At 40.5% G+C, this 24,382-nt stretch overlaps 1 long non-coding RNA gene across 2 annotated transcripts in view; it reads left to right on the top strand.

The window, feature by feature from the left end:
• LOC103879976 overlaps positions 1–24,382 on the top strand; it is a 59,115-nt gene that overhangs the window by 16,787 nt on the left and 17,946 nt on the right. For both annotated transcript variants that reach the window (XR_004180025.1, XR_002518874.2), the window contains exons 2-3: positions 13,653–13,712; positions 14,589–14,715. This is a non-coding gene — a long non-coding RNA (uncharacterized LOC103879976). The remainder of the gene's footprint in view (positions 1–13,652; positions 13,713–14,588; positions 14,716–24,382) is intronic.

Here is a 24,382-nt window from a genome sequence, read left to right as displayed (position 1 = left end):
GCCACTGCACCTGGCCCATAAATGTATAATTTTAATTGTGTTAAATGCCAAGAAAGATAATAATGGGAGTAGGAGCATCTAATTTATGTTTGAGGCTCTAAGAAGATCTTTCTCCTTAGTAAATCTTGAATTCTTTGGGGATCCCACTTACGGAAGGTTTATGAAATGAGGACTGCAGTAAGATTCTCTGATGGGATCTCCATAAAAATCAGAGGATATAAGTGGATTTGGAAGCAGAATAAATTTCCTTTCTGGTCTGCACATTCTCTCACACCATACATTAGCCAGATATGTGTTATTCCCAGTTTCATTCCTAGCACCTAGACACAATGGCTAGCATGTAGTGGGTATTCATTAACATTAATTGAATATATGAATAACTTAAAAGCTGACATTTTTATACTTACCTGTTTTTGTTTAAGTTGTTCAGAGCAGAGCTGAAAGTAGGAGACGGAATATGTGAAAAGCTTGTGAACAATACCAGACAGAAAAAGATAGCGAAGTCAAAGACCAGCTGGAAGAAAAAGGAATTATCTCATATTGAGACTTACAGGTCAGGATGAGGCAACAGGTTCCTGCCAGTAAAGCTTTTCATTCCAGCCTTAGTGACTATCATCTAGGCCTTCATGCCAGGATGGCAGAGAAATGCTGTCTCTGCTCTTCACTGCCCTCCCACAGACTTTCAGTTATGAGATGAGCAAGTTCTGGGGATCTGGTATACTGCATGGGTGGTGAGGGATGTATTAATGAATTTGGTCGTGGTGATACAAATATCAAGTCATCATGTTCTACATTTTGAATATATACAATCTATTTGTCACTTAAATATTTTTATCAAGAAATAAAGAAAATGAGAAGAAACCTCTTCAACTCTGGGGACACCAATAAGTCAGGTAATGGCAGAATGAGGAGGAAGGAGAAGTATGGAGAGTTTGAAATAGAGAACAATGAATCAAATGTATTTTCCTTTTTTTTTTGTCCATCATAACAAACTTTCTAAGATATGGAAAGTTTATTTTGGTTTAACTTTAGGTAACCCTATTGATATGGCCAAGTTTCCACACTAATGTCAACAGTGGAATTGTGCAGGCTCTGAAATGAGGGATAATGTAGAAATGATCACTGGCTGGGATAGGACATTGTAATACTTGCCTAGTCTTCCATCTAAAAGTAGTTAACTTACTTAGCTTCAGTGGGCAAAGAATACATCTGGTGACCCACTTAAAATAGGCCACACTTAAAGCTGTCCTGTGTTAAAGGAGACTCTCTTAAATGGACCACCCCGAATGTTACATGAGGTGGTGTTTTTCTGCCAATAAGCTTAGCAGTGTTTTATAAGTAAAAAGATGATGTTAGGGAGAAGGGTTCTTCCCCCCCTTTCTCTTTGTCTCTGCCTCTGTACGTCTGTCTTTTAATTCACATAGAGAATTTTATTATATAAATCTTCTGCTAATCTGTGCAATGACAAAGCAATTTCAACCCAGGAAAAATGATTCTACTCCCTTGCCTCTTACGTGAGATAAGACTGTTTCAGTTTTGTGAAAAACTAGGGCAGACTACATTCTACAGAAGCAACTTTTCTAAGTGACAGTAGATCCTCTAATCACTTCTTGGTTCCTATAGGACTTCTGCTGGGTCCCTGAAAGAAACCTCACGTTCAGGGCGGAAAACGAAACAGAGGCTAGTTGACAGCTGCTTCAAGAATGCAGTTGCGGCCGGGCGCGGTGGCTCACGCCTGTAATCCCAGCACTTTGGGAGGCCGAGGTGGGCGGATCATGAGGTCAGGAGATCGAGACCATCCTGGCTAACACGGTGAAACCCCGTCTCTACTAAAAATGCAAAAAATTAGCCGGGCGAGGCGGCGGGCGCCTGTAGTCCCAGCTACTCGGGAGGCTGAGGCAGGAGAATGGCGTGAACCCGGGAGGCGGAGCTTGCAGTGAGCCGAGATCGCGCCACTGCACTCCAGCCTGGGCGACAGAGCGAGACTCTGTCTCAAAAAAAAAAAAAAAAAAAAAAAAGAATGCAGTTGCTGGCTATCTCCTGACAGGGGGTTCTGTTGTGCTTTGAAGAATAATATGAAAATTCAAGCTCAGAATAAGCTTCTGTAATTTGAAAATTAAAACTCCACCCTAAACCTTCACCAGCATGTGAAGCCAAATCCTTTTAGATGTGCAAGAGGGATCTGTTTACTTTGTATGGAAAATCATTTTCTTTTTATTAGCAAGCTCCAGGGTTTCCTGATGATCTGAAGGGCTCCTGCCTTTCTGAGGGTAGTCCTGGGGCACTCTTGGCACAAATAGAGGCCAGAGAGATTGGAAATATTATTTTGCAACATTTTCTGCCTGGTTTTAAAGTCAAGGAAGACAAATGGTTCGGGTAATTTCAGCAATACCTTTGAATGTGAATTGCCTCGTTGTCCTGAGCTGACCTAGTGAGGTTAAAATCAAACCAAACCCAAACAAACAAAAAAATAAAAATAAAAACTGAAACCAACATACCATGAACAACTCTTCCCTTCCTCAGCCAGCCTGTTTGACCCAGAAAAAGGTAGCTATCTTTTTCCTATTATCAAAACCAACAGAAGAATCTGGTCATTGCTTTTTGGACTCATGATGGGGAAGGGCGGGGTGGGGTGGGTAGCAGGGGGTTCAGTAATTGTCTTAGTATTTCTTTTTCTTTTTCTTTTTTTTTTTTTCTGCTATAACAGAATATCACAGAGTGGGCAACTTATAAACAATAGTAGTTTATTTGGCTCACAGTTCTGGAGGCTGAGAAGTCCAAGATCAAGGGACCATATCTAGTGAGGGCCTTCTTGCTGCATTACAACATAGCAGAAGGCATCACATGGTGAGAGAACATGACATTTAACATAAGATTGAATTCACAGCCTCAAGTCCTTTTATAATTGGCATTTATCCATTTATGAGGGCAGGAGTCCTCATGGGAGTCCTCATGATTTAAACACATCGCATTAGGCCCCACCTCCCACCACTGTTGCACTTGGGATTAAGTTTCCAACATATGCCTTTTGGGGGACACATTTAAACCATTACAGTTGTCATTAAATCTTTTTCTTGATGTCACCATGCTCACTTTTATCTTCTTCCTGTTGTTGAATTGTTCACCTCTAACAAGCAAGCCATCCTGATTTGTTCTCATCTCACCTTAAATTCCACTAAGAGACCTCCTTTATCAGATTTATCTTGAACATTCTAGCCCACAGTTATCTCCCCATCTCTCACCTACAGCAGAAATATTATTCAGGTCCCCAAGCACTCTACTGCTGGAATCCAGGTATTTTTTTCCACTCCCTTGCCTCTTATGTGAAATAAGACTGTTTCTAGCAGTCTTCTAACTTTTGTGAGCTACAAGATCATCCCTGGATTTCCTACCCAGAGACTAAAACCCTTGAATTTCAGTAGACTTTAGACTTCTTGGTTCAACCACAGCTCCACCAGTGACTCCACTGTCAGCTCCCTCTGCCAGCTCCCTCTGCCTTTTAAATGCTGTGCAACCCACACTCCCCTTTTCTCTCTACTTTAACATCCATTCACCGACCTAAGATCTGCTCTTTGTTCATGTTTCCCAGCCTCCAGCTTTTCTAGTGCCAATGTGCTCCATTTTTGGAGTAATCCTGTCTGTCAACTGTGGTTCATTGTAAAATGAGCATGCCCTAACCTGCACTTCCAGGTGGCTTCATGATATTATTGTAATGACATTCCCTGACTACTGTAGGCAAAATGAAACACATGCTATGAAAGTAGGTATGTGTTATGCTGGTTCACAAGGCAAACTTTAAAAGAAAATGAGTGAGGTCTCCTTAGGACCTTTTCCACTGATTGGCCCCTTCTTCGAATGGAGGTTCATAATAGTCACTGCTTCTCTACCAATAGCATGAAATGCTTGCTTCTGGATCTTGTTTTTAAGTCTTTACAACAGAGAGGTGATGATAAGTGGGTATTGTAATAAAGCTTCACTAGTGTACTTGATAAACCTCTATTTTTTTTTTTTTTTTTTTTTAGTTGGAGTCTCGCTCTGTTGCCCAGGCTGGAGTGCAGTGGTGTGATCTTGGCTCACTGCAACCTCCACCTCCCAGGTTCAAGCGATTCTCCTGTCTCAGCCTCCCAAGTAGCTGGGATTACAGGCACACACTACCCCCTCCTGGCTAGCTTTTTGTATTTTTAGTAGAGACGGGGTTTCAGCATGTTGGCCAGCCTGGTCTCGAACTCCTGACCTTAGGTGATCCACTTGCCTTCGCCTCCCAAAGTGCTGGGACTACAAGCATGAGCCACTGCGCCCAGCCTAGTGTACTTGGTAATCTTATGTGCACTGTGAAGTTTGAGAAAAGATAAGAGTGGGGTAATGAGTAGAGATGGTTTCACTAAAGAACAACCTTGGGCCTGGTGCTAAATAGTTACTTTGTGTATGTTCCTTATTTAAATGTGGCAAGAAACTTTCATTTCAGACTTATCAATGGATGAGACTTTTTAGAGTTTATTTCCTAGCTGCCAATTTTCTGGATTTGTTATTTAGAGCGTGAACTTAAGAAGCTGAGAAATACGAGTTCAAATCATTCTTGTTTTCTGTGGGTAAGCATTTTAGTGCTTTAAAATAGGATTATCAATTTCTCGTCTGTAAAATATGGGAGTGACAACGCCTACTTAATGGGATTGATGTGACAAATAACTGAGATATTTTAATCAAGGTGTGAATTACAGTGACTGTTCTACAGTAGATACTCAGTAAGTGAGAGCAGTGGTTATAACCTAGAAATATGCTTCTGGCCAGGGAGGAGACACCCAGAATCAATCCCGTTGGTATTAAAATTTTTTCTTTAAGGTTTTGCAGGTAAAAAGTAAGGCCATGGTTCATAAAGATTCTGAGCTCAGAGTGATGGACTCTTGGGTTCTCACAGAGCTAGTGAGGAAAAAATGAAAGGGAAAGTCAGCATACACACACACACACACACACACACGTGCACACACACCCCACCCCTCAGTCTTTCAGATAGGGTCTTTAACAGTAAACCAAGGTTCACTTACAGAGTTCCCATAACAAATGAGCATATGGTGAGCATTTGACAGCGAGAAATACATATCCTTTAAGGAAGCTCTTAAGTTCTCGCAAATTCAATAAGAATAGAAGAATGTCTTAAAAATCAAAAGACATCAGAAACATAGGGAAACTCTCAGTAGTTTATCCTTTGTTAAAACTTGCAACATAGAGGTGTCTGTCTACATGTAGCCCTCTGAGTTAGGATGCATTCCTCCACACTACAGCCTGGAGAAAACAGATCTGCGTGTCCTTTAATCCCTGACCATTGTAGATCAAGTTACTTCTTTGAAAGAACTTTTCTTTCTCTAGCCAACTAAATGAATAGAAAATGATGTACTTAATTGTTTTCTAAATTGCAATTTTTCTCCCACAGATGTTTTTTATCAGTGTTGAGCCCAGTGGACTCTGTCAGTCACATGGGGAGATGAAGTCATGTGGTAATAAAAGAGACGGGGTTGGGGGAGGAAGGGAAATACCATACAGTATATTGTCTAATTGAAAAATGTGCCACATAAATGCTGAACTTGAAATCTCTCCCTCCCCAAGGGCTACTCGTGACAAACAATGCACACATCTTCTGGACTGGAAAGATTAGACTTCTCCCCTTTCTCCATTATTAATTCAGGTCAATGCAAGAGTTTCCTTTTTTTTCCCCCCTTTTTTGGGTTAAGTCATTCTACTGGAATTGTGCTGCAAGGTAAGATTCCAAAGTGAAATCTTAAATGCAAAGGTGATGGCATCTGATCTAGAGGGTGAAGGTTACAGTGATGATGATAAAGGATAGCGTTAGATTAAATTCTAACTTTGTAGAAGGAAGATGAGAACTAACAACAATATCCATGGATGTGTCTGATAAATGATTGCTAATGATAATGCAACCTAAAATGTTGGGGAGGCTGGGAGAATTACAGCACTTGGAAAATTCAGAAAGGCTCAGGCTTCAATGCCTGTTAATGAAAGCTGGAACCATAAGTACAGTGGAGCAGGAAGGACAGAGAGAAGGGAAGGTTGCATGTGTTTTTCATAGCAAGAAGGAGAATGCTACAGATGTAGGACCCATGTCAGCATCAGAGAGATTAGAAGACAAAGAGAGGCTGATGTTCACAAGCAAACCTAAAGAAGTAAAAGGTTTTAACTTCCCCCTCCGCCAGTAGCCCATTATGGAAAGCAAATGAGAATTGACTGCGGTACAAAAGTGTTGGCCTAGAAGGTCCTCTGAGAGCTCTTTCTAGTTCTCCACCTATCTTCATTTGCACTGCCTTTTACCCTCGCTTGACTGTGCTTTAAATTTTCTGTAGGAAGTGACTTGTAACCAGTGAGATGGTAACTAAAGGGCTTTTATCAGCCCTCACTGTTAAGAAGACCTCTCTCTTATGTTGGAAAAAAAAAGGCTCTTTCCTCTTCTTCTGCCATTATTGAAGAAGGAGAGCATCTGGTCATTATATAAGAAACTCAATGAATCACTTGTTTTATTTTTTGCTCATTTAATTTAGCTGTGTCTCATATTTGACTAAAACTAACTCCAGGGATTTCTCCAGGTTCTTTGATTGCACTGGAATCTTAATGAGTCATCCATTTCTTTGAAATATGAGGATTATTACCCAAGTTTTATAATCCTTTAACTAAACAGTAATTTTTTTGTAGTAATATTTGGAATAGCTAGATTCAAACTGCATAAGAGAGAGTCACCATGTATAATACCAAAGCTTTATGGGGAAAAATCATATTGCATTAAGTTGCAGATGATTAGGGATTTGTCTGGGCTTTAAAACATACTTCAACCTTTCTGTTTCTCAGTGTTCATCTCTGTGTTAAAATAAACATCCTCCTCCTCATCATGATTGTCATTGTCATCGTCATCAGCATCATCACTTTTCCTCTTACCTTCTTGTTCTTCTTCCTCTTCTTTTCCCTATTCTGCCCTGTCCTTTGTTTCTGTCCCCTACCTCCTTCTCCTCCTTCTTCTTTTTCCTGTCTCTTCTTGCATTTCTTTTCCCTTTTTTCTTTTGCCTATTCTTCTCCTTCTCTTCATGTTTTCTTTTTTTCTCTATCACTTTTTTCTTTCCCTCCCTCACTTCTTTCTTTCCATTTTCTCTATATATTTTTGACTTTTCACTCTGTGTCAAGGTTTAGTGAAGCCTCTTACTTATGTCATCTCATCACATCTTGGTAATGGGCCTAAATATTATTTTAAGAAAGGCAAATGAAGTATCAGAAAGGAATAATTAATTTATTTATTTACATGGCTAGTAAATATGACTTTGGGTATCTCTAACTCCAAATCCATGCTTTTAGCCAAAACCTCTCTAGGAGACATGAAAAATATTGCGGGAGAATGGTTGAAATAATCAGTGTTGTAATTAAACTTTAAATTTATAATTTAAGAGTATAAAACGTAACTTTAGACTTGTGAAAATTTGGAAGTTAATTGAAATAAGGTAATTAAAATGCTTATATGATAATATGGTTTGGCTGCGTCCCCATCCAAATCTCATCTTAAATTGTGGTTCCCATAAGCCCCACATGTGGTGGGAGGGACCTGGTGGGAGATAATTGAATCATGGGGGTGGTTTCTCCCATGCTGTCCTTGTGATAGTGAGGAAGTTCTCACAAGATCTGATGGTTTTATTAGGGACTTCCCCCTTCGCTGAATTCTCATTCTTCTCCTTCCTGCCACTTTGTGAAGAAGGATATCTTTGCTTCCCCTTCTGCCATGTTTGTAAGTTTTCTGAGACCTCCTCAGCCATGCCGAACTATAAGTCAATTAAGCATCTTTCCTTTGTATAATAAATTACCCAGTCTCAGGTATCTCCTTATAGCAGCATGAGAATGGACTAATACAGTAAATTGGTACTGCACAGAGCAGGGTACTGCTATAAAAATACCTGAAAATGTAGAAGCAATTTTGGAACTGGGTAACAGGCAAAGGTTGGAATGTTTGGAGGGCTCACAATAAGACAGGAAAATGTGGGAAAGTTTGAAACTTCCTAGAGACTTGGAGGTCTCAGAAGACAGGAAGATGTGGGAAAGTTTGGAATGTCCTAGAGACTTGTTGAATGGCTTTGACAAAAATGCTAATAGTGATATGGACAATGAAGTCCAGGCTGAGGTGGTCTCAGATGGAGATGAGGAACCTATTGGGAACTAGAGTAAAGTTCACTCTTGCTGTGCAAAGAGACTGGCAGTATTTTGCTCCTACCTAAAGATTGGTGGGCTTTGAACTTGAGAGAGATGATTTAGGATATCTGGTGGAAGAAATTTCTAAGTGGCAAGACATTCAAGAGGAAGCAGAGCATTAAAGTTTGGGAAATTTGTAGCCTTGCAATGCAATAGAAAAGGAAACCTCATTTTCTGGGGAGAAATTGAAGCTGGCTCCAGAAATTTGCATAAGTTATGAGGAGCCAAATGTTAATTACCAAGACAATGGGGAAAATGTCTCCAGGGCATGTCAGAGACCTTCATGGCAGCTCCTCCCATCACGGGCCCAGAGGTCTAGGAGGAAAAAATGGTTTTGTGGGCTGGGCCCAGGGCCCACCTGCTCTATGCAGCCTCAGGACTTGGTGCCCAGTGTTCCAGCTGCTTCAGCTCCAGCTGTGGCTAAAAGGGGCCAACCTACAGCTCAGGCCATTGCTTCAGAGGGTGTAAGCCCCAAGCCTTGGCAGTTTACATGTGGTGTTGGCCTGCAGGTGGATAGAAATCAAGAATTGAGGTTTGGGAGCCTCTGTCTATATTTCAGAGGATGTTTGGAAATGCCTGGGTGTCCATGCAGAAGTTTGCTGCGGGGGTGGAGCTCTCGTAAAGAACCTCTGCTAGAGCAGTGTGAAAGGAAACTGTTAGGTCAGATCCCCCACACAGAGTCCCCACTGGGGCACTGCCTAGTGGGGCTGTGAGAAGAAGGCCACCAGCCTCCAGACCCCAAAATGGTAGATCCACTGACAGCTCGTACCATGCACCTGGAAAAGCTGCTGGCACTCAATGTCAGCCCATGAAAGCAGCCAGGAGGAAGGCTGTACCCTGCAAAGCTACAGAGGTGGAGCTGCCCAAGGCTGTGGGAACCCACCTCTTGCATCAGCATGACCTGGATTCGAGACATGGTTTCAAAGGAGATCATTTTGGAACTTTAAGGTATAATGACTGCCTCGTTGGATTTTGGACTTGCATAGGGCCTATAAACCCCTTGTTTTGGCCAATTTCTCCCACTTGGAATGGGTGTATTTACTCAATGCCTGTACCCCCATTGTATCTAAGAAGCAACTAACTTGCTTTTGATTTTATAGGCTCATAGGCAGAAGGGACTTGCCTTGTCCCAGATGAGACATTGGACTTGGACTTTTGGGTTAATGCTAGAATGAGCTAAGATTTTGGGGGACTGTTGGAAAGCCATGAATGTGTTTTGAAATGTGAAGACATGAAATTTGGGAGGGTCCAGGGTGGAATTATATGGCTGTGTCCCCATGCAAATCTCATCTTGAATTATAGTTCCCATAATCCCCACATGTAGTGGGAGGGACCCAGTGGGAGTTAATTGAATTATGGGAGTGGTTTCCCTCGTGCTGTTCTTGTGATAGTGAGGAAGTTCTCACAAGATCTGATGGTTTTATAAGCGGCTTCCCCCTTCACTTGATTCTCATTCTTCTCCTTCCTGCCATGTGAAAAAGGATGTGTTCACTTCTCCTTCTGCCACGATGGTAAGTTTCCCAAGGCCTCCCCAGACATGCTGAACTGTGAGTCAATTAAACCTCTTTCCTTTGTAAATTACTCAGTCTTGGGTATGTCTTTATAGCAGCATTAAAACAGACAAACACATCTAATAAATCTTTCTTTTTTTGAGACAGTGTCTTGCTCTGTTGCCAGGCTGGAGTATAGTGGTGTGATTGGCTCACTGCAACCTCCATCTCCTGGGTTCAAGCAATTCTGCCTCAGCCTCCCAAGTAGCTGGGACTCTAAGTGTGTGCCACCATACCTGGCTAATTTTTGTATTTTTCTTTTAGTAGAGATGAGGTTTCATCATGTTGGCCAGGCTGGTCTTGAACTCCTGACCTGAAGTAATTTGCCCACCTTGGCCTCCTAAAGTGCTGGGATTACAGGCATGAGCCACTGCACTTGGCCAGTAGTTTTTAATAGTATAATCTATAAAGAAGAAATGAAATAGGAATGTGATAGTACTTTGAAATATAGAAAGGTCTTTATATTAAATAATTATTTATTAAATGTATTTATTAAAACTCACAGGGGATGCTCAAGGATGAATACATGTGTTATTACAAAGGACTCAACAGTCCTTGGAAAATGCACATTTGTATTTGTTAGAATCAACTATCAAGTAACAGAGACCAAATTACCATAGCTTTACACTTTACAAAAAGAAGTCTGGAGATGGACTCTTTCAAGGCAGTCACAGGGGCTCATTGATGTCTTCCAGGTCCTCCATTCTTTGTTTCTTTTTATACTACCATTTTGAGTATGTTGGCTTGTGTTCCTTAGATTTGTACCTCATTATGCTAAGAGATCTGTCATAGCTCCTAGGATCATATCTCACCTAATTACATTATTACATTTAGAGACAGAGGGAAAAAGTTTTTCTTCTTTTGAGGATCTTTTTTTTTTTTTTTTTTTCGTTTTTGTTTTTTAAGGAAAGGAAATAGTTTCCAGAAACTGCTTCCACTCAACTCCCTAGCACACTTTCTCTTATGTGTCATTAGCCAGGTCTGGGTTACATGCCCACTTCTGATCGCTGGCAGAGGAAATGGAATGGCAAGTGGGGCCAGAGAAGGAGCTAAACTTCTTCAAAAATACAAGATGTCTGCTTGCTACCTGAATATGTTTGGAGTTTAATTAGCAAGTAAGAGGGCAAAATGGATGCTGCATAAACAGTGAACACTGTCTGCTATACCACCTTATCCATTTCACAGGGAAAAAATATCTTCCTTAATTTCCCTCAACTGAGAGCAAACCTGTATGGAATATTTTGCCTTGAGGAAGCAAAGATGGGGAAGAAGACAGCATCCTATGGAAAGTTACAGTTGGTTTGCCTCTTTCTTTCAAACTTTTGTATATTCTGTTAGTATTCTAATCTAAATACCAGGAGAATTGTGAGCAGAAAAGTAGAGGAGAATGACTAAAAATTAAAGAACAAGACAAGCTTTATTTTTTTGAGAGGAGATATAGACAAGTGAAGGATAGGCATGTAAATAAGTAAATATGTCACTGAAGATGGATGGAACATTACATGTGGCACAGCACAAGGAGAAACAGAGTTCACTGCAGTCATGACAAAGGGGTGAGACAGGGACTCTGGAAAGGTCTGAAAGATTCAAAAGTAAGTTTATCACCCTTTTTAAGAACACAGCACAGTGTGTCAATGGCCATAAGAATAGTCTAATATTCCAGATTGCTAATTGATGATGATGATGATGATGATGATGATGACGACGATGTCAATATATAGTGTTTACAACATGTCAGCTGCTGTTCTTAGGACTTTCTCCCTGGTCATTTAACTGTTGTGACCACACTACAAAGTAGGGTCTGTTATCATCCCATTTTTTTCCATGAGGAAACTGACACAGACAGGTGAAGAACTTCCCCAAGCTTAACACAGCTAGTAAATGGCAGATCTATGGTTTTTTTTTTCTTTTGTTGGTTTCTTACATTTTCCCAATAATGCTATTTATGCACAATGGTTGGCCCTTTCAAATAATCATACTGAAATTTTTAATAGCATCTCTTTCATTACAAATTGATTTGGGAAAATTTGAATATTTATATACTTCACTCTTAAACATAAGCACTTTTTGGAAATCGTTAGCAATTCATCAAGAAGTCATCTTAGCAACAGTTACATAATTCACAATAAATATTAAGGCTGTATAAGGAAGTTGAAAAAACCAAAGAACTCTGAACAAGTAATGTATGTATTTAAGTTGTATTAGAGCAACAATTTGAACAGCAAAGTATTGTGCATATCCATAGCTCTTTAATTATAGCATAAGGAATTTTTTAACATTTAAGGTGATTACACTGAGAGTAGGTAAACAACTGACTTGATCCAATGGAAGTTTATCTATTGGCTTATTTCTTCTGTGCCTCTTCTTTCTTAGAATTCTTTTTCAGTTTGCAGTCTATTAGGGCCATTGTGATTGCATCTTCAGTTAGCATGGAGCAGTGCAGCTTCATGGGAGAAAGGCATAGTTCCTTGTCAATATCTCTGCTTTTGATGATCATGGCTTCTTCAACCACTTTTTCTTAACCTATTCAATGGCTAATAATCTTGGATCAATTTCAGAACCACAGCCAAACATTTAAAACCTGGCAGCCTTAAGTTTTTCCTTTTCATTCACTTGAAACTTAATTTCATTAAATTACTACCAGCTAGAGCCTTCACCAATTTAGCTCGTTTTTGGATATTTTATCAAGGAGCCTTTCATTGTTTGAATTCTCTAAATGATCAACAACCTTCTTGTGATAGAGCAGGGCCTGGTGCAACAGCTCCTGGGTGGGGACATACAGGCTCATGAGCAGCAGGTTCAAAGCTACTGGCCACCAATGATCTACTCTAGCTGCCATATTGTCAAGGCCAGAACTGGAATTCAACCCAGATATTCTGGCTCCACAGTTCATGTTCTTAACCCCTGGACTATATTATCTCTCTAGTGTCTGTGTTTTACCTAGCGTCTTAGAGTACTGAGGCCATGGCAAGGTTATAAATGGTAAAAATACAGCTAATAAAGAAGACCAATCAAGACTGTGTTATAAGGTTGAGGAGAAAAGGACACATGTGGCAATGATAAATTGCAATGTTTGGGGAAAGAAATGAGAATCAGTTATATTTTGAATGGAAACATGTTGGAGGAGAAGAAATTTGCAAAGTAATAATCAGACATGTTTCAGGTTGACTAATAACCAACTGAGTTCTTAGGTCATCACCTCTGAGAGTAGCATGGGTTGATGGGCACTGCTGTCCTGGCAGTTCTTTTTTTTCTGTTTCTCACCATGTCACTGGCCTTTCTGGTGCACCTGGACCATAATAGCACTACTAGGCTGCTCTACCAGAGTACATTGTCTTTCACTGACATAGAAGAAATACCTTCTGATATTCCAGACACCTGCAATGGGATGGAGAATGGGAAGAGGGGCCTTCATTTTGGTGGCATTTCTTGTCTAAGCAGGGATGTGTCACTCAGTGGCAAGCTCTGCCTCTCAGATAACGAATGGGGCACTGGGTCATCCATTCCAAGGTCTTGGGGCAATATCAGGATACCTCTGAGGCTTAGTTTATAATGTAGCAGTTTCTTCTGTTTGTCATATGGCAAGGCAGAATGGACTTTGAGAATCTTGTTTTTGTGGTCTAGTGGTGAAGTCTTACCTTTGGGACAGCAGCCCAATTATTCATAATTATTGAAGAAGTAAGTCAGAAGGTAGTTTCATATATGCATCTGCCTAAAGGTCAGATGGAACTGTGGAACTCCATGACAAGCTCACAGAATGTTCCATTCTCCATCTGCACGCAGCCTGATAACTGTATTTTCATAGAATTAGAGACTTATAATATTTAAGGTATTTTAAGGTAATGTATCTCAAAATCTCTCTCTTTACAGATGAGGAAACTGAAGCCCAGAGAGATGAAATGATTTTCCATGTTAATACAGAGACAGCTGGTACTGGACAGTATGTTATTTTACCTAGTAGTCAATGCTCTTTCCTATACACCTCCCTGGCTTGGATAAATAACATTGTCTGGAAATGGGAAAGATAATTATAACTGGGACAATAGTAGAGAGAAGAAACTTTAGAAACTCTGACTAGAGCAGAAGGGCAAGCAAACCAGTTTGACTCAGCACTTTGTTTGAAACTGAGGCTTATTGGATGTTAAATTATAGGAGCCTCTATCCCATTGACTGAATTTTTTTTTTTGTGGGGGGAGTAATCTTCTCACCCACATGAAAGTAAGGAATTCTTCCATAAGCATTTAAGTACTACTATTAAGGGAACTCAAAGAGGTCATTTACAAAATAGCTCATTTACCCTTCCCACCAAGAATTTGTTGCTTTAATTGAGGGGAGTGGTTTTTTGAGAATTGGCTGGCCCAGCATTAAGCTTAAATCATTTGCTTTCCATCTTACTCCTCCTTTCCCTTGACCTTATCTGGGATTTTACTTTATTAATTAACTTGAAAAGTGCTTTCTATAGGTAGCATGAGTTTTTGGTTAAAAAACAGTTCGAAAAACACCCCCCAAAATGTAGTAAGAAGAAAATCGTTTGAATTCCTATCCCTCCCCAGGCTTCTAGTTCTCTTTTCTAAAGACAGACTCTCAAACAAGCTTTTTCTGTTTTCCTAAGCTATGTCTAATTAAGTATATGTTACTATATAGCTGCCTCTTTTTATACACACGGCACCATATTATTCTGTGTCGTACCCTTTCTTTTTCACTTAATATTTCTTAAAGATGATTGCCTATCTGTGTAGAGATTTACTTCATTCCATTTACATTTTACAATATTGATAAAATGTATTCTATTTTATCTCTTTCTAGTGCCTGACGTGTGGCCAGATCCCAGAAGATGAGTTTCTCTAAGAAGATCACATGAACCATCCCGAAAAGCCTGTTGCTTCGAGGCTCAGGAATCCAGGGACCCCTTCCTATTATGCGAACTTCCTGGGTGAGTGTTTTATAATGAAATCATATGTCAGATTGTGATTCTCAGACAACCTTCCCAGTCTGGCTTAAGAGGAGAGGGTTGTCAGGGGAGGTCCTGGGAAAGCCGACTTGCCTTAAGATTGTCTTCTTGGCTGCTGGGTGAAGCTGCACTCCTACTCTGAGATTTCTCTGAGGAGACATTGGGTTTTCCTGGCAGGCAGAGCTTCAGGCTACTCAGCGGAATGTCTATGGTTCTGTAGCTTCAAGAGGAGCCAGGAAGCTGAGCTTCCAAGCCAAGGGAAACACTGCTTCAGACTCAAGACCACGATTTGGCAGAGACCACGGGGCCTGCTGAATTTAGGAGAGGACTCATACCCCTTCCTTACTCAAACCACTCTTTCCCACTAAAAGAGGATGGAGGTGACATAAGAAATCTGCTTTATTCACCAGCACACAGCAGTTGCTTGGGTGAAATGGACTCCGGTCCCATTTTGGTACAATAGGAAAGGCAAGTGCCTCCCTCTCTATCTGGGAAGAAAGGAGAAGGAAGCCAGAGTGGAAATCAGACATCTCAAGTCTCAGCAGCAGTCTTGGTCTGTGCTTAGACAAATAATCTCAAGGCGACCCAAATCCCCCTGTTCGTTCTGAAAACAGACAGTGCCAGAGTGAAATAGAATTAAATTGTTTCTCTTTCATGGCAGCTGAAGTGTAAAAACCATTCTATTCCGACCTTGTGGCCAGAATATCCTGACACCTCATAAATTATCTTAAGGGGTCAGGGCTCAGGGAGGTTTGCGAGGGCTGCGAGTCCACACTGCAGCCAACGGTCTGCGCTGCACGGCAGCAGCGGGAGCGCCTCCTTCCTGGTCTTTCCGATAGGCAGGCACCAATGTGTAGGATGTGGAGGAATGTAGTGTCCTCAGAGCCAGTTTTTATGAATTGGGACAAGCATTTGCCCTCCTTCTATGCTTGCAGGATTTGTGTGGCCACAGCAACTACCTTCATGAAGGTTTTTAAGGAAGTGAGAAAAGCACGGTGATATCTTCCATGTCGGACAGAAATTCTAGGGTGGATTTGTCTTGGCAGAAAAAAAGACAGGGGAGGGATGGAGACAATAGAGACATATATTTACACAAGACGAAGAACTAGAGAGAAAAAATGAATCAAGGAGAATAGAAAGGAAGGTGGGAAGGGGAAACGTGGGTGACAGGAAGAAAAGTTTTCTTGATTCAGATATACACCCCCAAGCACACGCGCGCACACACACACACTGTTTCTAACACACACACTCTCTCTCTCTCACAACACACTCTCTCTCTCACACATACACACTGTTTCTAACACACACTCTCTCTCACAACACATTCTCTCACACACACACACACTGTTTCTAACACACACTCTCACAACACATTCTCACACAGACACACACACACATACACACACACACACACACACACACACACACACACGCCTCCTCAGCAGAGTGGAACTCTTGGACTTCTCTGCCTCCTGGTGAGTTTCTTTTAGCCCCCACATTCATCTGTGCCTTACACACAGTAGGTGCTCCATAAATGTTTGCCTACTGGTAACATCCACAGATTGGTCCCCAGAGAGGGAAACAGATTTATTTTGGGAAATTCCAAGTATGTAAAGCAAAGTCATTTGGAGCAAACAGTATTCTGATAGCTTCAACCACCATAAGGTTGAAAGAATCTGGGTATTTGTGGGTGTGTCTGGACATATTGTGTGTGGGAGTGTGAGTGGGTGGTCTGGATGGGTGGGTAATAAGTGACAGGAGGGCCCTTGAAAATATAAAGGGCTCCATAACTACTGTAAAAATAAAACTGGGAATAGCATGCCCAGACCTCCAGTCATGCGGTGACCAAACCTGACCTTGGCAGAGATGAATACATTTTGGAGATGGATTCAAAAATTATTAGTCAATGTTTTTGGTCCCCATGGGCTTTTTTTTTTTCTTTTTTAAAGAGCAGCTGGGCGGGTTTTTGGCAAGGCAAATGACTGCCACAGCCTGTAGAGTTCCAGAGCCCTTCCAAGCTTTTTCTAGACTCTTTTGTATTAATGCTTTTTTATTTCTGGTTCATTGTTTTCCTAATGGGATATGTCTTCTGCCTCCCACCTTGGACAAAGGATATGATTTCTCACTGTCTCTGCTCTTAATTTCTTCCTTTATGGAAATTTTGTCTTGAGGACATAATTATGATCAGAAATACATTAGAAGTGTATTGTTTTTCCTAATTGTGTCTTCCCATTCCTGATATCAGCATCTCTTAAACATCACTGGCTAGTAAAGAGATGGAAGTTAGTAAAACAAGCCACGTCATGGATGGACGATCCTTCTCCCAATTCCTCTGGCCTGGAGAAACAAAAGAAGATCCAAGGCAGAAGACAGTTAAAACCCTGTTCACATCAGGCTTCTAAATAGGTTGCAGTATATGATTTTCTGCAGCTGTCCCAGTGCATAAACACGCTCATTGGAATGTTTGTTGTAATGGTGAAGGGAGGCAGGACAAAAGGAAGTATTGATGGAATGTGGAGGGAAATCCTATACTATCCACAACTGTGGATACCTGACAAGTCTGAGTTGGTATATGTATGTCTTCATACATATATCTACTAATATACCATAGCAAGCTCTGTGATATATAATTTAGATTTTTTTTAATTAGAGAAATAGTTCACAAGGTTAGTAACACATCTTTAAACTTTGTGGTTATTTGGAGTATTAGGTGGTAAGTCTTAGAAATAAACTTTCTTAGATGCTGGAGATTACATGCTACAGGTTTAGACATTAAGGAGTGTCATAAAACTAAAATTTTCTCTAAAAGTACATTGATAAGAACCTTCATACTATATCTCTATTTCCTTTACACATCTTTTGAGGTTTACCTAACCATTCCCCAACTAATCAGCCTAATTGTTGATTTCATGCAACCACCTCCTTCCTGTAATTGCTGTGTACATTTGTGTGTATTTGTGTTGATTTTGTATATTTTAGTTCTTTCTCATTAGACCATAATCTCATTGGGGATAGGAATCAATACTTATCAGTACTTTTTTTTTTTGGCCCAGGGTCTCACTCTATTGCTCTGGGCTGGAGTGCAGCATCAGGATCTCGGCTCACTGCAGCCTTGCCCCCCGGGGCTCAGGCGGGAATCAGTAATATTTATTCTGTATCCCCAAGTGCCTGGGATTATTTTGTAAATCCTATGCATAGTCAATCAATGAAGAACATATTCTACTCTCAGAGGAGCAATTTAATGCTAGGTTGGCTTGTTTTACTAACTTCCATCTCTTTTCTAGTCTAGTCAGTGATGCTCAAGAAATGCTGATATCAGCGATGGGATATCACAATTAAGAAAAAAATACACTTTTAAAGTTACATAATACTCTTCCAAGTCAAGAGTAAATTGCCTATTAATTTTCCATGGCTTTGTAGGTAGCAAAATGGCATTTAAACTATAGGTGTACATTTCTGATCATAAGCAATTATCCATCTTTTAATCAAATATAAACTATCTAGTTACTAAATATTTTGAAGTCAGTTTTTCTTGAGGTATTCTGTTTAATTCTTCTTGGAGCATTCTATTGGACCCCCCACTGTCATCATCTCCTGAATTTTAAGCCTGGTCCTATAGTCCAAAGAATCACACAGGGACAATCAACTGAATACATTTGACCTATTTCTGAAGAAGGTTCTATGTCCTCTGACACCATTAACCAAAACAACTGACTTTAAGTTCTAGTCCTTATAAAATGCAAAATCACTGCCCTAGCTCATTACTTCAATCCTCTCCTCAAAATCTTTTGCTGGATTGCAGACTGATTCATGCTTCAGCTCCTTTTCTCCCACTGTAATATTTGGCTATGTGGGTCCTAGACACATTGCAAATGCATTCTACAGCTTTCCTCCTCTTCTTTCCGGAGATCCAGCATGTCTCCCTTGGCATATCACCAAACTGCTTCTGTGTGCTGTTCTGCCTGTATGCATTAATACCACCCATCCTGAGCTTAGTTCTCTTATGAGACTCCCTTTATTCAGCTGTCTTTATGGGAAGAACTACTGAACGAATTTAGAATGAATTGCCAATTAATTGGTAATGATGTATTTTGGAAAAATGTGCTCCTCGTTCTATCTCTTGGAATATAAAATCTTCATCCCAGTGCTTCAAATTCATCCATCTATCCATTAGCCTGGGAGAAAATTTTAATTTGTTTTATAAGGAATTCAACCAGGTAGATAGGAATTAGTCAGATGCTAACATACAAGATAGATTTTGAACAAAACAATAGGCTTGAGAGGCAGCCAGGCATTGTTGAGAAAGTTTGTTCCAAATAACTTCTTTGCTCCTTTGCCATATTAACAACTTAGCTTGAAGTGCTCGTTCTCTGAGAACACCCCTCTAGCCTAGAGAAGATGACTCTTCTGCTACAATCCCCAGGTGAGCTCCATGGCAGCAGAAGGGTAGTAAAAGAAAAGCCCGCCCCTCTTTTGGCTCTAGGGATTGTGAATAAAGGGAGTGGGAGAGTAAATCAGTGAAGCAATCGAACACCTCTCTCCCCATTTACTATAAGGTAAATAGTAAGCTCCAAGAAGCAGGTTAGGACTTGGGAGGTGGCCACCTTACAGGCTGCCTTAAACTAAGCTGGGTCATAGTCAAACCAACCAGAGAATGTAGTGAGCTCAGGCAGAAGAAACTCTGAGGTCATCCTTTCCTGAGGCATGCTTGGTTCCCTTGTGCACAGACAAATTCCAGAAAGAACTGGAAATCTGGTTAGGAAACTTGGCAAAGCGGGTGTCACTGTATTGGGGAGGGTGAAACGGTTCTGTAGCAGAAGTTGCAAGGCAGACCCCTCGAACTAGGGCCCAGTGATAGTCACAGCCAAACCTCATAAGGGTCTCTAACACCAATAAGAGTTGAGGTGAGGCAGAGTCAGCCAAGGGTCACTGCTGAGCCCGCCAAGCCCAAGCTAAGACCTACTAGATGGAAAGTTAAACTGACCACAGACCTCAGCTGTTGGATGCCAGTGAGGCAAGGAGCACCTGTGTTGACAAGGATGGTACCCCAGAGACAGAGGGAGGGGACATTGCTCCTGAGAACCCTGACTCTTCCTTTGTGGACTTTGAGGTCCCACCAGTCATACTCCTCTTCCTCATTCATTCGTGTATCCCTGCCTTTAACCTAGGGCTGGAAGCCTTTCAAAGAAATTAAAATTTTTTTTTTAACAAAAATGATGTTAAATACTTCTTAAAATAGACTGTTTATGTTATGGATCAAACGGATTCCTAAGTTTAACTACATTTTTGGTAATTTTTGTCTCACCTACCTTTTGAGAAACCAGATTGTTTACTGATAAAATACTAAACCTTACATTTTTTTGGTCTTTTCATTTGCTCTTCTCATTTAGTGACTCACACCACATGATGACTAGCTGTAGCTGAATAGTTAGCCTTTCCTAGGATATGAATATTTTAATAGGTCATTCTGAGGGGTCCAACTTTGTATACTGAAGGACTTAATTTTAAGGTTTAGAAAAGTTGTTGGCAAACTATAGCCCACAGGCGAAATCCAGCCTACCGTCTGTTTTTGTAAATAAAGTTTTTTGTAACACAGCCATGATCATTTGTTTACATATTGTCTGTGACTGCTTCAGGGTTATCATGATGGAGTTGAGTAGTTGCATTAGAGACCATATGTAAGTATAGCTCGCACAGCTAAAAGTGTTTATTATCTGGCTTTTTATAGGATGTTTGTCAACCCCTGATATAGAATAATATGTGGTTTTATTGAGCATCTTGTCCAGTACCCTTTCTGGACAGATGAGGCTGCTGAGGCCTGAGAATTTAAGGTACACATCCAAGATCCCACAAAATGTAAGGGGAGAGATCAGGATAACAAACAGTGGAGTTTTAAACATGGTGAAAGGCAAGTGGGGGAAATCTGTACAGAGTTGAGGTCTTTTGAACAGGCTCATCTTAAATAATGCTTCGAAGATTGCATGATTATTATGAAAAAGCATACTAACAAACCCAAGAGGAAAATAAAAATAATAAATGAAAATCCCCTTCAACCTGTGAAATCACCTGGATTTTATGACAGTGGAAAAGACTCAGTTCAATTAGTGGCTCTGTGCCCCCAATACTCATAAAACCTGCATTTTGGAACATTCATATGTTCTTGTTATGTATTAGATAAATGAGTCCCCAAAGAGGCCCTAGTGTATCAAGTTACTCAGTTTAGAGATTTGGAAAAGAACCTAAAAAATTGATTACTAGACTCCCAAATGAGATTCCAACAACTAGGGGCTGGGGGTTGTCTGTAACCCTGATCTGTTCTAAAAGGCTGTCAGAGAAGCAAGGGCTACGTGATTTAGTGTCACCTCCCAGGCTGTTGGAGAAACACTGAGGAACAGAACATAGACCGGTTGCCACATTGCTACCTCTGTCTTTCATTCCACTGAAGAGTCCCCTCTACCTGCTTTCATTTTACTTCCTAACTTTATGTTCACTTTTTATCTCCTGTAGTTAGGAGCTAGCCCTGCCACTCCATTTAAATAGGGAGGGTGTTTCAGCCCTCACCTCATTTGACCCCTCTGAGATAGCTGACATTTTTGCCCACGCCCTTTTGAATAATGTTCTTTCCTCCCTTGGCGTCTCTAATGCCCTGTTCATGTGATTCTCCTGACTTGTTGCCTCTCACCAGGCTCATCTTTCATCTGTCCTCCATTCTCAGAGGTGGGCTATTCCTCAGCGTTACGATTTCTGTCTTCTTTCTGTCTCTTACATATTTACCTAGGAAATTTACTTATGCTCAGAGCTTTAACTACCAGCTAACTGGGGTTGTCTCCCAAATCTGTTTCCAGTTCACGTGTCTCTTCTGAACGACAGCATTTATTTCCATGTGTCCACAGAACACCTGTAGTCCATGTGCCTCAAGTATCTCAAACTCATAAAGTCCAAAGCTGAAACTATAATCTTTCCCCATACACCTGATACCTTCTCTGGTATTCTAAATTTACTAACCATCTACTCAGCTCTCTCCAGTGACTCCCGGGATCTCTAAAGAATGAAATTTCTAAATTCCACAAAACCTTCCATGACCTGGCTCAGGCTAGCCTCCTTGTATACTTGGCCTCCATTCTGCAGACCCTTGCAGTTCCTTGCTTTCCTCATTACTATATTTCTATTCCTTTGCTCTCATTGGACTCACTTCCCTGTTAGTTCAATAAGCATCTATTTAACTTCCAAGATTCAGCTCAAGCACTGCCTTCTCTGTAATCACCCAACAAGACTTCGGCCACTAGAAAAGGAAGGCCAGAATCCTTACTTCCTCACCTTTGCACTTTGAAGAGCTCTGGAATTCATCATCCTGACAGAGCAACTATGTGGCAGCAACCTGCTCCCTTTGGGCAAGGCCCTAGCTGACTGCACAGTTTGTTGTGGAATTTTCCAGTTCTCCCACCCATCTGGGATTATCTTACTAGCCTTGCTTTAATAACTGTGGGCCAAGTGAGTGGTAATTCTTGGAGTAATTTAGTCAGAGTGTTGTCAGTGAACATTCTTCTGGAGAAAACAATGCAATAACTGGAATGGGGCAGTCTGGTTAGGAGTGGAGTGTAGCACATTATTCAGCATTTAGTACATTACAAAGAGGTAGCATAGTGGGGTTAAAGAGCATGGAGTCTGGAATCCGAAGGCCTGACTTTGAATTCTGGCTCAGCTACTTGCTAGCTTTGTGACTCTGGACAAGTTTGTTAGCCTCTCAGTGCCTCAGTTTCTTCATCTGTAAAATAGAGATGGTGATAATAGTACCCCTCAGATAGGATTGTGGTGAAGGGTATGTGTCTGTGTGTGTGTGTGTGAATATGTATATATATATGTGCACACACATATGTTACTTAGAATAATGCTTACTATTTAATGTGTTACCTCTTACTGTTTTTAGCTTGTTAGATGACGAAGGGGAAAACCAAATTCAGTAGCCTTGAAAAAGATCATTTTCAACCAGAGAGTTGAGTAGTCTCCCTCTTTTACACCAGTAAAAACAACCAAACTCTCAACTCTCCAATTAAACTGCTCACTGAATAACAAGCTTATATACCTTGTGTTTGTTTAGTCCTTTATACTAGGCAAATAACTTTCACTTACTTTTATATTAGGTTACAGTAAAAGCAAGAAAAGAGTAAGCAGACTTTTGAACATACAATTCTTTATTTTATGTGCAAATACTTTGATGAGCGTCTCCTTAAATAGTTTGAGAAGCAATTATAGAAACTTCAAACACTTGGGAGTTTCAAACACTATTAACATGAACCACTGTGGACCTCAGTATACATGATCTCTATGGCATTTGCTCTTCACAACCACCAAATCCCAAGAGGTAGCATATGTAGGTTTATTGCCCCTCATTTTCAGTTTAAGAAAACTATAAAAAATTAACATACAAGTTCTATTTTCTGACTCCCTGTCTGATGTGCATTCCATTGTTCTTTTAAACATTTTTAACTTTGTTTTATGTGTATAACATTTTTTTAAAAGTTGGGCTATGCTGAATCAATTCATACCCTAGAGATTCTATCTAGAGGCCCTCAGTGCCCTTCTGATAACTTTTTCCAAATTTGAGAAATTTTTATCATAATTTTTGTATCTTCATTGTTACTGATGGTGACCAAAAGAAACTAAGGAGAGCTAGGGGATAACAAGAAATAGAAAGTAGTGCAACAAAGAAAACAGATGTATAATCTATTTGCCTGTTGCTACTTAGCCAATGCTTTGTTGCATGGTGTTACTATGTCTGTCTATATATCTACTTCTCTCTATTTCGAGCACCACCAACTACTCTGTTCCATACTACCATGATGTCTTGCCTGAATTGCCATGATCTCTTCCCAACTGATCTCCCTAAAACCACTCTGACATACTTCTAATATTTTCTCCAGTTTGTTGCCAGAGTTACCTTTACAAAATACAAATCTGATCCTGCCACTTTTCTTTATTTAAATCTCTTCAGTGGATTTCTTTTGGTCTTGAATAAAAGCAAAATTCCTCACTGGGGGCTATAAGACGCTGCATCATCTGACCCCACCTGCTTATGGTAGAGATTGCAAGCCGTTCAGTAATGCCTATTCCTCTTGTTCCTGTGACAGATGGTTTACAGTTTCCAGATTCCCTTACTGTTAGGACCTAGCCCATAAATACCTTCAGTGTGCATTACTCATGATCTTGCCAGGTGACTTCGATGGCAATACTCATGATGACTTTGAAAGCCACATCTTGAAGATAAAGAGTAGTATCAGCATGAATCTCTGAAGTAGATCCCCAAGGATCTTTCATTACCATCCTTGATCTGTGATTTCTTGGAAGGCTATATGAGAAAGAAATACATGTTTATTATAACCTATTATGGGGTCTATTTGTTTCTGCAAGCAAGTCTACCATAATTAATATGTCATATCTTCTGTCTCATCTATCCACAATACTGCCCATGCCTCATTTCTCCACATCAGCTGAATACATCTTTCAGTTCCTCATCCTTGCCATGCTCCTTTGTCCCAGGGGATCTTAGCATATGCTATTAACCTTTCCATTAATACTTTCTGGTTAAATCCTCCTCATCTTTCAGGTCTCAGCTCAGGTATAACCACTTCCTGGAAGCCCTCTCTGAACT

This window comes from Papio anubis, chromosome 1 (genome assembly GCF_008728515.1).
Source record: "Papio anubis isolate 15944 chromosome 1, Panubis1.0, whole genome shotgun sequence".
Lineage (NCBI taxonomy): Eukaryota > Metazoa > Chordata > Mammalia > Primates > Cercopithecidae > Papio > Papio anubis.
Note: the sequence above shows the minus strand (reverse complement) of the source record. Positions and strands in the feature narration are given on the sequence as shown.